The sequence below is a fragment of the Canis aureus genome, chromosome 5 (assembly GCF_053574225.1).
Source record: "Canis aureus isolate CA01 chromosome 5, VMU_Caureus_v.1.0, whole genome shotgun sequence".
Classification (NCBI taxonomy): Eukaryota; Metazoa; Chordata; class Mammalia; order Carnivora; family Canidae; genus Canis; species Canis aureus.
In genome coordinates this window covers 74,034,240-74,045,680 of record NC_135615.1, presented here as the reverse complement: position 1 = coordinate 74,045,680, position 11,441 = coordinate 74,034,240, and the positions used below count along the sequence as shown (strand labels likewise).

At 45.8% G+C, this 11,441-nt stretch overlaps 1 long non-coding RNA gene across 2 annotated transcripts; it reads right to left on the bottom strand.

Annotated features, from left to right (window-relative positions):
- Window positions 1–4,953: 4,953 nt before the first annotated feature.
- LOC144314619 (uncharacterized) lies at window positions 4,954–11,403 on the bottom strand. Of its 2 annotated transcripts, XR_013380480.1 has the most exons (6): window positions 11,000–11,403; window positions 9,932–10,019; window positions 9,307–9,518; window positions 7,407–7,535; window positions 5,686–5,746; window positions 4,954–5,226 (listed from the first exon to the last, which is right to left on the bottom strand). It is a non-coding gene; the product is annotated as an uncharacterized LOC144314619 (long non-coding RNA). The 2 variants fall into 2 exon arrangements; XR_013380481.1 differs by lacking the exon at window positions 9,307–9,518 and having other exon boundaries at window positions 4,956–5,226; window positions 11,000–11,396.
- Between the last annotated feature and the right edge of the window lie 38 nt (window positions 11,404–11,441).

The following is an 11,441-nucleotide window of genomic DNA, read 5'->3' as shown; positions in this document are numbered from 1 at the left end:
AATCCAACCAGTCAGAGTGACCCTCACTATGCAAAGGAAGGATTGCAATTCGACCAGTCAAAGGTGACTTCCTCCTCTGGGGTTTGAAGGGCATTGGGTTCGGTTGGGGAAGTCCAAAGGAGAGGTGTAAGGGTCTGCTCAAGCTGTCAGCAGGTCATTGGTCCATTGGCGTCCCAAGTGGAGGTGGTGACAGGAACCCCAGCCATTTTGGCGTATCCGCCATCTTGAGGAGTTTCCCTTCCCGCCTGGCCCCAACAGGTCACACCAGTAAGAGGAGACAGAGCCCAGATCTGTCTGACTCTAAAGTCCTTACTTGCTCCCCTGGACCCACTCTCCTGATGGTGCAGCCCAAGCTGTGTGACCTGTTTCCCAGAGCTGGTGGCTACCTGGGTCCCCACCTTGCAGCTGCCTGGTCAACAATGTTGCCTACTTACGATCTGGGTAGAAATGTTGCGCTGCCGCCAGCCACATGGCAACTCTGTCCTGGGCATCTGTCTCAGGATGGTGGGGCACGGGGTGTGAGAGAGGGTGGGAAGGTCCTGGGCTGTGCCATGTCCATGAACCTTGGCAAACCCAGCTTGGCAAGCCTTCTGCCAGCACACTATTGGGCAGCCGTCACCATCCCTGGCACTTGCTCCTGGCTCTATCATTTTCCAGTTGTGTGACCTTGGGCTGATCCCTGTGGGCCTCAGGAGCTTCATCTGGGAATCTGGGACAATAAAAAAGTGAAGTCCTGGATGTGAAATTCCAAGCAGTTTCTGGCATACAGTAGGAGGACTTTGCTCCTCCCTTTCCTCTGCCTGAGGAACCTAAACTCCAGCAGACAAGTGTGCATTTTTATTCTAATTGTGAATAATCTTAATCCCCACATTTGTAAAGTTCTTTTCATCTCACCGAGTCCTCAGTGCCCCTCCCCTGGAAGGGGACTCTGGAGTCAAACTTCCTGGCTTCAAATCCTGCTTCATCCGGGCAGCCCGGGGGGCTCAGTGGTTTAGTGCTGCTTTCAGCCCAGGACCTGATCCTGGAGACCAGCGATCGAGTCCCACGTCAGGCTCCCTGCATGGAGCCTGCTTTTCCCTCTGCCTGTGTCTCTGCCTCTCTTTCTCTCTCTCTCTCTCTGTGTGTCTCTCTCATGAATAAATAAATAAAATCTTAAAAAAACAAAAAACAAATCCTGCTTCATCACTTAGTGACATTGGGTGAGTCACTTTATATTTCTGTGTCTCAGTTTCCTCATCTTTAAAGGGTACAAGAAAGGCCAATAGTGGATAATGGCTTTATGGGGACTGAAGCCTATAAAATTTGGAGGTCCCTCTTTAGGAATAGAAAACCAGGTATGAAAGTGAATATTTAAATTGAGAAAACACAGGGGCACCTGGCCGGCTCAGTTGGCAGAGCATGTTGACTCTTGATCTTGGGGTTGTGAGTTAGAGCCCTATGTTGGGTGCAGACATTACTTAAAAATTAAAAAAATATATTTAAAATAAAATGAGAAAACAAATCACGACCAATTATAAATTAAAATAAGCTGACTGAAAAACACTGTCACAAACACAGGAGAATAACACAATACTTTGATTAATTGCTTGACAATATTTGCCTCTGTTTTAGCTGCACATTCTTTGCTTGCCTCATTTACATGGTATTTGTTTTGAAACCATCACAAACAAAGGTTGCAAGTACAGTACAGGGAACTCTTTCTAACTTGAACCATTTGAGGGTAAATTGCCAACCTGCTGCCCATAACTCTCTTGAATTTGAGTTAATGTTGAGTGTGTAATTCCTGTGTTCAAGGACACTCCTCCACATAAGCTCAATACAACCATCAAAATTAGGAAATTAACATGGAACATTTACCATCTAATCTGAGACTCCAAAATAAATAAATAAATAAATAAATAAATAAATAAGTAAATAATCTGAGACTCCATTTAAGTTTCACCAAATGCTCCAGTGAAACCATTGCAGCGACTAGACTCAGGCCAAAATCTCCCACTGAGGTTCTTTGTCATGTCCCATTAGTCTTTATCAGTCAGGAAATCTCTCAGTCTTTCCTTGCCTTTCAAGACCTGGACACTTTCGAAGAGTTGTAGTTATTTTGTGGCAAGGCTCTCAGTTTAGGGTTGTCTAAGGACTCCTTGTGATTCAGATTATGTATCTTTAACAGGAACATCACAGAAGTGATGTCATGGGCTTTTTTTTTTTTTTTAAGATTTATTTATTTAGGGACACCTGGGTGGTTCAGTGGTTGAGCGTCTGCCTTTGGCTCAGGGCGTGATCCCGGGGTCCTGGGATCGAGTCCCACGTCGGGTTCCCTGCGGGGAGCCTGCTTCTCCCTCTGCCTATGTCTCTGCCTCTCTCTCTCTGTCTCTCATGAATAAATAAATAAAATATTTTTTTAATTTTATTTATTTTGAGGGGGGAAGGGGGCAGAGGGAGAGCCTCTTCAAGCAGACTCCCTGCTGAGTGTGGAGTCCAACGAAGGTCTCAATCTCACAACCCATGAAATCACAACCTGGTTGAAACCAGGAGCCAGAGGCTTAACTGACTAAGCCACCTAGGTGCCCCATTCTTTTTTTTTTTTTAAGATTTTATTTGAGAGAGAGAGTAAGTGGGATGGTGAGTGGGTGGGTGGAGTGCAGAGAGAGAGGGACAAGCAGACTCTGCACTGAGTGTGGAGCCCAATGTAGGGTTCAATCTCATGACACTGAGATCCTGACCTGAGTTGAAATCAAGAGTCAGACACTCAACCGATGAGCCACCCAGGCGCCCCACTGTTCTGTTCTTTTTTTTAAAGATTTTATTTATTCATGAGAGACAGGGAGAGGGGCAGAGACACAGGCAGAGGGAGAAGCAGGGAGTCTGATGTGGGACTCGATCCCGGGACTCCAGGATCACACCCTGGGCCGAAGGGAGGCGCTCAACCACTAAGCCACCCAGGCGTCCCTGCTGTGTTCTTTTTGATACATTTTATTAGGTAGCACACATTTTCATCTGTCCCATGTTTCACTTTGGTCACTTGGCTAAGGTGATGTCTGCCAGTCTTCTCCACTATACTTACTCTTTTCCCTTTGTAATGGATGTGTAGTTTGTGAGGAGGTGTTTTGAGACTATGGAGGTATATACCTTCTCAAAGTTTGAATGTATGTATGTGTGTCTTTAGTTATGAACTCATGGTCTCCTATTTTGTTTAGTGGCTTGTAACCTATTACTATCATTATTTTAATGCTCAGATTGTCACAGATTTGCCTTATGGCAGCTTCTTTAAACTGGAGTCTGTCATTTTGACATGTCCCATCATTCTTTGAGCATCCATTGTTCTCTGGTATAAGAAGATACCTCTTTTCAAGCCCCGGGAATCAACCAGTCCTCCAAGAATCTCTGATTCAATCTTTTGTGGAGCGTAGTATTTAAAAGTCATGATCTGGTGCTAGGATGATCATCAGAAACCAAGACCTCACTGTTATGAGGGTGTCACTGTGCCCAGGCTCTTCCAGAGCTAAAGAGTGTACACACACACACTCATTTACAGTTACAATTATTTCTATGTCTATTTATAGATATTAAAAACATGGGTTCCTACCATTACAGGCAATTCTAATCCACTATAATGGGGCTCATCCTAGCTCCCCCGTCTCTATATTTATACCTCCATTCCTTAACACTGAGAAATCTGGCTTCCATTTTTCTCAATTTATTTGCTTACTGGATCAAGCCCTTGTTTGTAAACAATCTCCTAGCTTTGCTGCCATCCCATCTCCTATAAATGCCCTCCTCACCCCATGTGGGCTCTGATACCTTTTGGCAGGCTGCCCCCTCCCACGCAGGGACACCTTCTTCACCTTCCTGAACTCCATGCCATGTGAACACTCTCCTCACCCTGCTGGGGCTCTGATTTTTGCTCTCAGCCACTGTGGCTCTCTCCCCCTGTCACATGCTTTCCTCTTGTTCTGCTCTACCTAATAGTTTTAGGACTCAAATTTTTAGGAAGAGAAGGAAGATAAAAAAAAAAAAGAACTGTCTATAAATTTTAAAAGTAAATTTCTCCAGTAAAAATGGAGAGATGATTCAGTCTTTCCTCTTGCATGGTTGATCAAAAACATGTTTTAAGGGCACCTGAGTGGCTCAGTCAGTTAAGCAGTTGATTCTTGGTTTCGGCGCACGTTATGATCTCAGGGGCGGGGACCAAGCCCCACGTTGGGCTCCATGCTTAGTGAGGAGTCTGCTTGTGGATTCTCTCTCCCTCTGCCCTTCTCCTCACTCACACTGCTAGCTCTCTCAAATAAACAAACAAACAAATAAATAAATTTTTAAAAATGTTTTTTTCCTTTTTTCTTTTTTAGTAATAAAAACCTGTTTTATTCCTGAGAGTCAGGATACACAATCATGTGACTTCACACACAGATGTTTCTGACACTTGTAGTAGTGCCAATAGGTTTGTAGTAGGAATTTTGATAAATTCTACTTTGTGTAATTCTATCAAAAAAGAAAGATATGCGGGATCCCTGGGTGGCGCAGCGGTTTGGAGCCTGCCTTTGGCCCAGGGCGCAATCCTGGAGATCCAGGATCGAATCCCACGTCGGGCTCCCGGTGCATGGAGCCTGCTTCTCCCTCTGCCTGTGTCTCTGCCTCTCTCTCTCTCTATCATAAATAAATAAATAAATAAATAAATTAAAAAAAAAAAGAAAGATATGCATGGAGTATTTATAATTGCATATGCCACATCTCCCTTATAGGAGAGAACTTCCTTTTTGAGTTGGTGTCACTATTAAATGACAGACAATTTAGTGATGATTGAAAGAATTTTGCACAGATTTGCCTCTTGCTCTTTACCTATTCTTCTTTCTCTTCCACCACCCACGTACTTCCAGGTGTCTTGGGAATCATTCGTATTGGGAAGTGGGATAGAGTGGGAAGAAAATGTGGTCTGAAGCAATTGTAGTTATAAAATTTTATTTATTTTTTTCACAAATAAAATTTTATTTGTGCAAGTTAAAGAGAATACATATAAAAGAATATATATAATATATCTATATATATCTAGAGAGAAAGAGACAGACAGACAGACAGACATTGCTGGGCTTTTCCCAAGGCCTTGAATGTGCCGGTGAAGGGCCTGGTGGTTTGAGCTTCATTAGCTTCATAGGAAATCTGCCTCTAATAGCATCCTTCCTATGTGTTTGTCAGGACTCAAAGAGACAAAGAGTCTAGCAAACAGCAAGTGCTCTGTAAAGGAAGGGCAGTAGTCATTATTATTGTTGTTGTTCTCACCCTCGTTTTCCAGGGGAGGCAGTTGAGGAGGAGGAGACACAGAAGAGCGATCTCTCAGCCGGGGATGGGGTGTCATGGTAAAGCTGGCCCCCCAGGTTTAGTCTGGTGTCTTTTTGCACTGTGGAGCACTGTGTTTTCTGAGCCCTGTGTGTGGCCTGAGGGTGGAAGTGTCAGTCCTGGAGGTCCCAGAGGGCAAGGAATTTTTCAAGGAGTTGGGAGTTCTCTGTGGAGGACATGGCCCAGCAGCTGCCCTCTGCCCAGGCCCTGCCTGCAGTCTGAAGGCGGAGACACAAGTCAACCTTCAGGAGTCCCCATTCAAGGGAGGAGATGTAATCCTGCCATTGGGAATCCCAAATCTAACTAGAGTGACACAGACCATCCCCCAGAGACCCTAGTTAGAGAGAAGAGACGAACCCTGCTTTGGGGAGTCTTCCGTCTGCTGCGGAGACACAGGCCAGCACTGAGGAGCCCCATTCTGGAGAGGGAGAGACAGTCCTGCTTTCAGGAGATCCAACAGGGGATGTGGGACGCCCACATCAATGACGGACAGGGGAGTTAAAATGGGACAGCAAGGGCAGCCCCAGTGGCTTAGCGGTTTAGTGCCGCCTGCAGCCCGGGGTATGATCCTGGAGACCTGGGATCGAGTCCCACGTCAGGCTCCCTGCAGAGAGCCTGCTTCTCCCTCTGCCTGTATCTCTGCCTCTCTCTCTCTCTCTCTCTTTCTCTCTCTCCCCCTCTCTCTGTGTGCCTCTTATGAATAAATAAATAAAATCTTAAAAAAATATATAAAATGGGGCGGTGAGGCTGAGTACCTTGAATCTGGAAGGCTTTCTGGGGGAAAAGTGCCTGACAGTGTTCTCGCTGTACAGCACTCCATGGTTTATAAAGCACTTTCACAGCAATGATCTCAGTTGATCAGCAAGTGACAGGGGGATGAAGGTATTCCTATCCAAGCAGGAACAACAACCATCGTCATCCCAAGGATGATAATGACTGACACTTATTTTTTTTTAAAGATTTTATTTACTTATTCATGATAGACACACACAGAGAGAGAAGCAGAGATATAGGCAGAGGGAGAAGCAGGCTCCATGCCAGGAGCCTGACACGGGACTCGATCCCGGGACTCCAGGATCTCACCCTGGGCCAAAGGCGGGCGCCAAACCGCTGAGCCACCCAGGGATCCCCAAAGATTGATTGATTGATTGATTGATTGATTCATGAGAGACACACAGAGAGAGGCAGAGACATAGGCAGAGGGAGAAGCAGGCTCCATTCAGGGAGCCTGACATGGGACTTGATCCCGGGTTTCCAGGATCCCACCCTGGGCTTAAGGCGGCACTAAACCACTGAGCCACTGGGGCTGCCACGAGTGACACTTATTAAACACCTACTTACTATGTGTCAGGCCCTGGGCTGGGTGTCATCTGTGAAGTTAAAGCACTCCTCGTAAGATGATGTATGTGAAAACGCTTTGCAATCCTATGGCCAGGGTGCAAGTATTGGCCCTCTTGTTGTGTACAGAGGCCTCAGACTAATTGAGGGGGACAGCCATGAGATCCTGGGGTGCAGAGGGCCTGGGTTAAGAATCAGAACTGGGGGGATCCCTGGGTGGCGCAGCGGTTTGGCGCCTGCCTTTGGCTCAGGGCGCGATCCTGGAGACCGGGGATCGAATCCCACGTCGGGCTCCCGGTGCATGAAGCCTGCTTCTCTCTCTGCCTGTGTCTCTGCCTCTCTCTCTCTCTCTGTGACTATCGTAAATAAATAAATAAATAAAATTAAAAAAAAAAAAGAATCAGAACTGGAAATCAGAAGGTGGCACTAGGCACCTTTTCATTCCCTGGACATGTCATCTATCATCGTGCCTGCAAGCTTTTGCTCTGCCCTCTATTGCTATTCTATTGCTATGCTATTCCCTCTGCCTGGAATGCCTTTCCCTTACTCTGCCTGCCTCGTAAGCTCCCTATCACCTTTCATAGTTTTGGACAAATGTTAATTCTCTAGCACAGGATTCACATCTTTCTCTCTCCACCTTTTCAGAAGACTAAATTGCTGCCTTTCTAATTTCCCAGGTCATCCAGCCCACAACCCTAACACGATGCTTAGCACCTGGTGGTACAATCTTACCCACTTACTTGCTGTTGGAGGTGTTGCTGGCTGGTCACCAAGAGGCCTTCCAGGGCAATATTTATTATCTCAATGAATTCACCAGGGTCCAATATCAGGTCTGGGTTCCTCAGGGAGCAGTCATATCCAATAAGCATCTGGGAGTGATTTATAAAATCAGAATGCTAATTCAGGGAGACAGAACTCTAGGGTGAAGTGGGTAATGTATGTGGACTCTGGAGTCTGGGTTTGTGGGTTTGAACCCTGGCTCTAGTCTTTTAGTTGTGTGACCTTGAGCACATGACTTCACTTCTCTGTCTCTATTTTCTTTTTCCCCCCAAAGGAAAATAACATAGGAGCACCATGTTAAGTCAAATAATGTTTCTAAAATGCTCATACAGTACTAAGTCCTTATGTCAATACATTTTACCAGAATTTATTGATAAGTGATATAATGAGATTCAATGGTACCAGGCAAAGACCATTTATCCATTCCCTAAATATTTACTGAGGCTCTACAATGTTTGAGGTTCTGAGCTGAATGCTCAGATGAATCAAGCAGGTGCTATCTTTCATGAAATTCATATTTCAGCAAGAGGAGATGAACCAACATTTCTTAATTAATTGTTTCAGTGTAGTCAGTAATTAGAGGATGAGCACAAGGCCCTTTGAAAGCAAGAATCACAGAGGTGGAGACTTAATCTATGTATCAGGTTTAGTAAAGGCCTCACAGAAGATGTTGCATCTCAGTTGAGATCTGATGGACAGAAAGGAGTTGACTGGCAAAGGCCTCAGAACCAGGACAGAGCATTTGAAGAAGTGAAAGAGGCCAATGAGAAAGGAGCCTGTTGATTGAAGGGGAGCCTGGGACAAGATGTGCCTGGAAAGGCGGGCAGGGGCTTGTTGGTGTCACTCCTCAGAGACCATGGTTGAGAGTTTGGAATCTGTCCTGAATGGCAATCCATGAGGGCTTAATTTTAAGCAAGAGAGTGGCAAGATCTGGCTTGTCTTTTAGAAGAATTGCTCTGGCTGCTGGATGAAGGATAGACCAGAAAGGGATGAGAAAGGAGGGAAGGAGACAAGCTAGGATGCAAGAGATGATGCTGGTTTGGACCAGAATAACAATAGCACCTTGCTTCACATAGTAAGCTGAGAAGGGGACTGAGGATTGAGTTTGGAGGAGGAGCTGACAAAACTACTAAAGGATTAGATGAGGCTAGATTTTGGCCTTTGCGAATGGGTGGATGAGTAGAGTTTTGGACTTTGGTAAATTGGTGGTAAAAGGCCATTAGACTACATGGGGAAGACTTTGGGAGAAATTAATTTGCGCATGGGGGGAGTACTGATGTTGGCCATGTTAGTTTTTTATTTTTATTTTATTTTTTTAAGATTTTATTTATTTATTCATAGACACACACACAGAGACATACACACACACACACAGAGAGAGAGAGAGAGAGAGAGAGGCAGAGACACAGGCAGAGGGAGAAGCAGGCTCCATGCAGAGAGCCTGATGTGGAACTCGATCCAGGGTCTCCAGGATCACACGCCCTGGGCTTCAGGCGGCGCTAAACTGCTGCGCCACCGGGGCTGCCCCATGTTAGTTTTTTAAAAACAATAATTATTAAAAAAAAAAAAAAGATTTTAGAGAGAGCACGTGGATGCGCAAGCAGGGGGAGTGGCAGGCAGAAGGAGAGGGAGAAGCAGGCTCCCCAGGGAGCTGGGACCCCCAATGTGGAGCTCATCCCAGGACTCTGGGATCATGACCCAAGCTGAAGGCAGATGCTTAATCAACTGAACCACCCTGGTGCCCCCAAAGAATAATTTTTGAATATGATCAAATATCTAGTCATAGTTCAAATTTCAAATTGTCTCATAAAATTATACATTTTTTATTGTGGTAAAAAATATATATGACATTAAGTTTACCATTTTAACCATTTTTAAGGATACAGTTCAGTGGTATTAGGTACATTCACATTGTTGTGCAACCATTGCCACCATCCATCTCGAGAACTTTTTCATCTTCCCAAAGCCATGTGAGTTGTGAGATACCTATCGGATCATTAAGTGGAGTTTCCAGGAGGTAGTCAGAAGAACCAGAAGCTTAGGTGAGCTCTGGGCCAGAGATATGAGATTACCTAAGGAGAAAGTGTAAGAAGGAAGAGGAGAGAGCAAAGGACAGAGCCACCAGCATTTTAGTAAATGTCTAGGTGGTGCAGGACGCTAAGAGTGTTAGTGCAGTGGGAAGAAAACCAGGTCACTGTGGTAACACAGAAGCTCTATTGGGTTGCTAGAGCTGTATAATAAAATACCATAGACTCTGTGACTTCAACAGCATAAACTTAATTTCTCAGCTCAGGAGGCTGGAAGTCCAAGATCGAGGTGTTTGCTTTCTCCCACGTCCTCTCTTTGTCTTGTGGAAGGCTGCTACCCATGGCCTTTCCTCTGAGTACCTATGATTTCCTAGGGATCTCTCCCTCTTCTTGTAAGGACACTCTTTCATATGGGATTAGGGCCCCACATGCTTATGAATTAATTTCACCTTAATTACCTCTTTAAATGGCTCTTGGTCCAAAACTTCACATTGGGGGCTTCAACATATGAATTTCGGGGAACACAATTCCATCCAGATCAGAAGCCTAAAGAAAAAAAAAGTGTGTCTAGAAGAAGGGGCAAACTGTGTCAAATGCTGCTGAGAAGTTGAGGAAGATAATGGGGCATCCGGGTGGCTCAGTGGTTGAGTGTCTGTCTGTCTTTGGCTCAGGTGGTGATCCCTAGGTCCTGGGATCCAGTCCCACGTCAGGCTCCCCACAGGGAGCCTGATTCTCCCTCTACCTCTCTCTCTCTGTGTCTCTCATGAATAAATAAATAAAATCTTAAGAAAAAAAAAAGAAGTTGAGGAAGGTAATTGTGGTTCATGCGCTTTGGCAAAAAAAAGTCATTGTACCCTTTGCTAGAGTCTTTTCAGAAAAGGAAAGATGTTAGGTAACAAAGTGGAGACATGTAATCTTTTCAAGTTTTGCTGTGAGAACTGAAAACCGGCGTGGTAGGAGGAGAAAAGCAGGGGTCACAGAATAATAAAAAAGAAATAAGGGACATTAGAACAGGTTTGCAAATTGAAGGGAATGATCCAGAAGAAAGAAATCTGTGATGTAGGAGATTAAAAAAAGGATAAGGGGCGTGTCCCTGGGTGGCTCAGCGGTTTGGCGCCTGCCTTCAGCCTAGGGTGTGATCCTGGAATCCCGGAATCGAGTCCCACATCGTGCTCCCTGCATGGGGCCTGCTTCTCCTTCTGCCTGTGCCTCTGCAGCTCTGTGTGTCTCTCATGGATAAATAAATATTTAAAAAAAAAAGGATAATAACGAGGCTAGAATCCCTGAAAAGACTAAGATGATGAAATTCACTGCAAAAGTGGAGGGGTTGGCCATCTTTAGATGGCTGGGTTGTGTCCCCCACTAACGGGAGTGAAGGTGGAATACAGCAACCATTATGTAATTTGCAGAGCCCAGTACAAAACGTGCTGTTTCTTGTTCAAAAATTTAGATTTTCAGGACTGCATCAGAAGAACATTAAAGCCAAGCACGGAGCCCTTCCAAGACGGACGCCCGCGCGACCGTACGGTTTGTAATCCCACGAAGCTGGTTCTGGCGAGTATGCTGTGACGACGGAGGTAGGCTGTCCTTTGGGCCAGCCCCGGCTCCCTTCTGGGCCTGCACTGCCTCATGGTAGCGCTGGAGAAGAAGACGAGGGACACGTTCAGCCCCGCCCTTCTACAGGCTGTTAAGTCACTCTCAAGGAGGAGGCGCAGAGTTTGTCCCTTTTTAACTTCGAACCCGCCAGATTTGTAGCTCAGGGTTTTCTGGAAGGCTCCAAAGCATCTGGTGACCATAGCAACTCACGCCAAACTCCGGATCCCTTAGCTCCGCCCACCGCTTCCTGAACGGGTCCGTCGATTGGCTGAGCGGGCGGACCAATCGTGGGAGACGCGGGCTGTTTGCCGCGCGGTCAATGGTCGCGGGCCAGGAGGGAGGCGGGAAGAGAGGGCGGGAGGGCGGGACCGG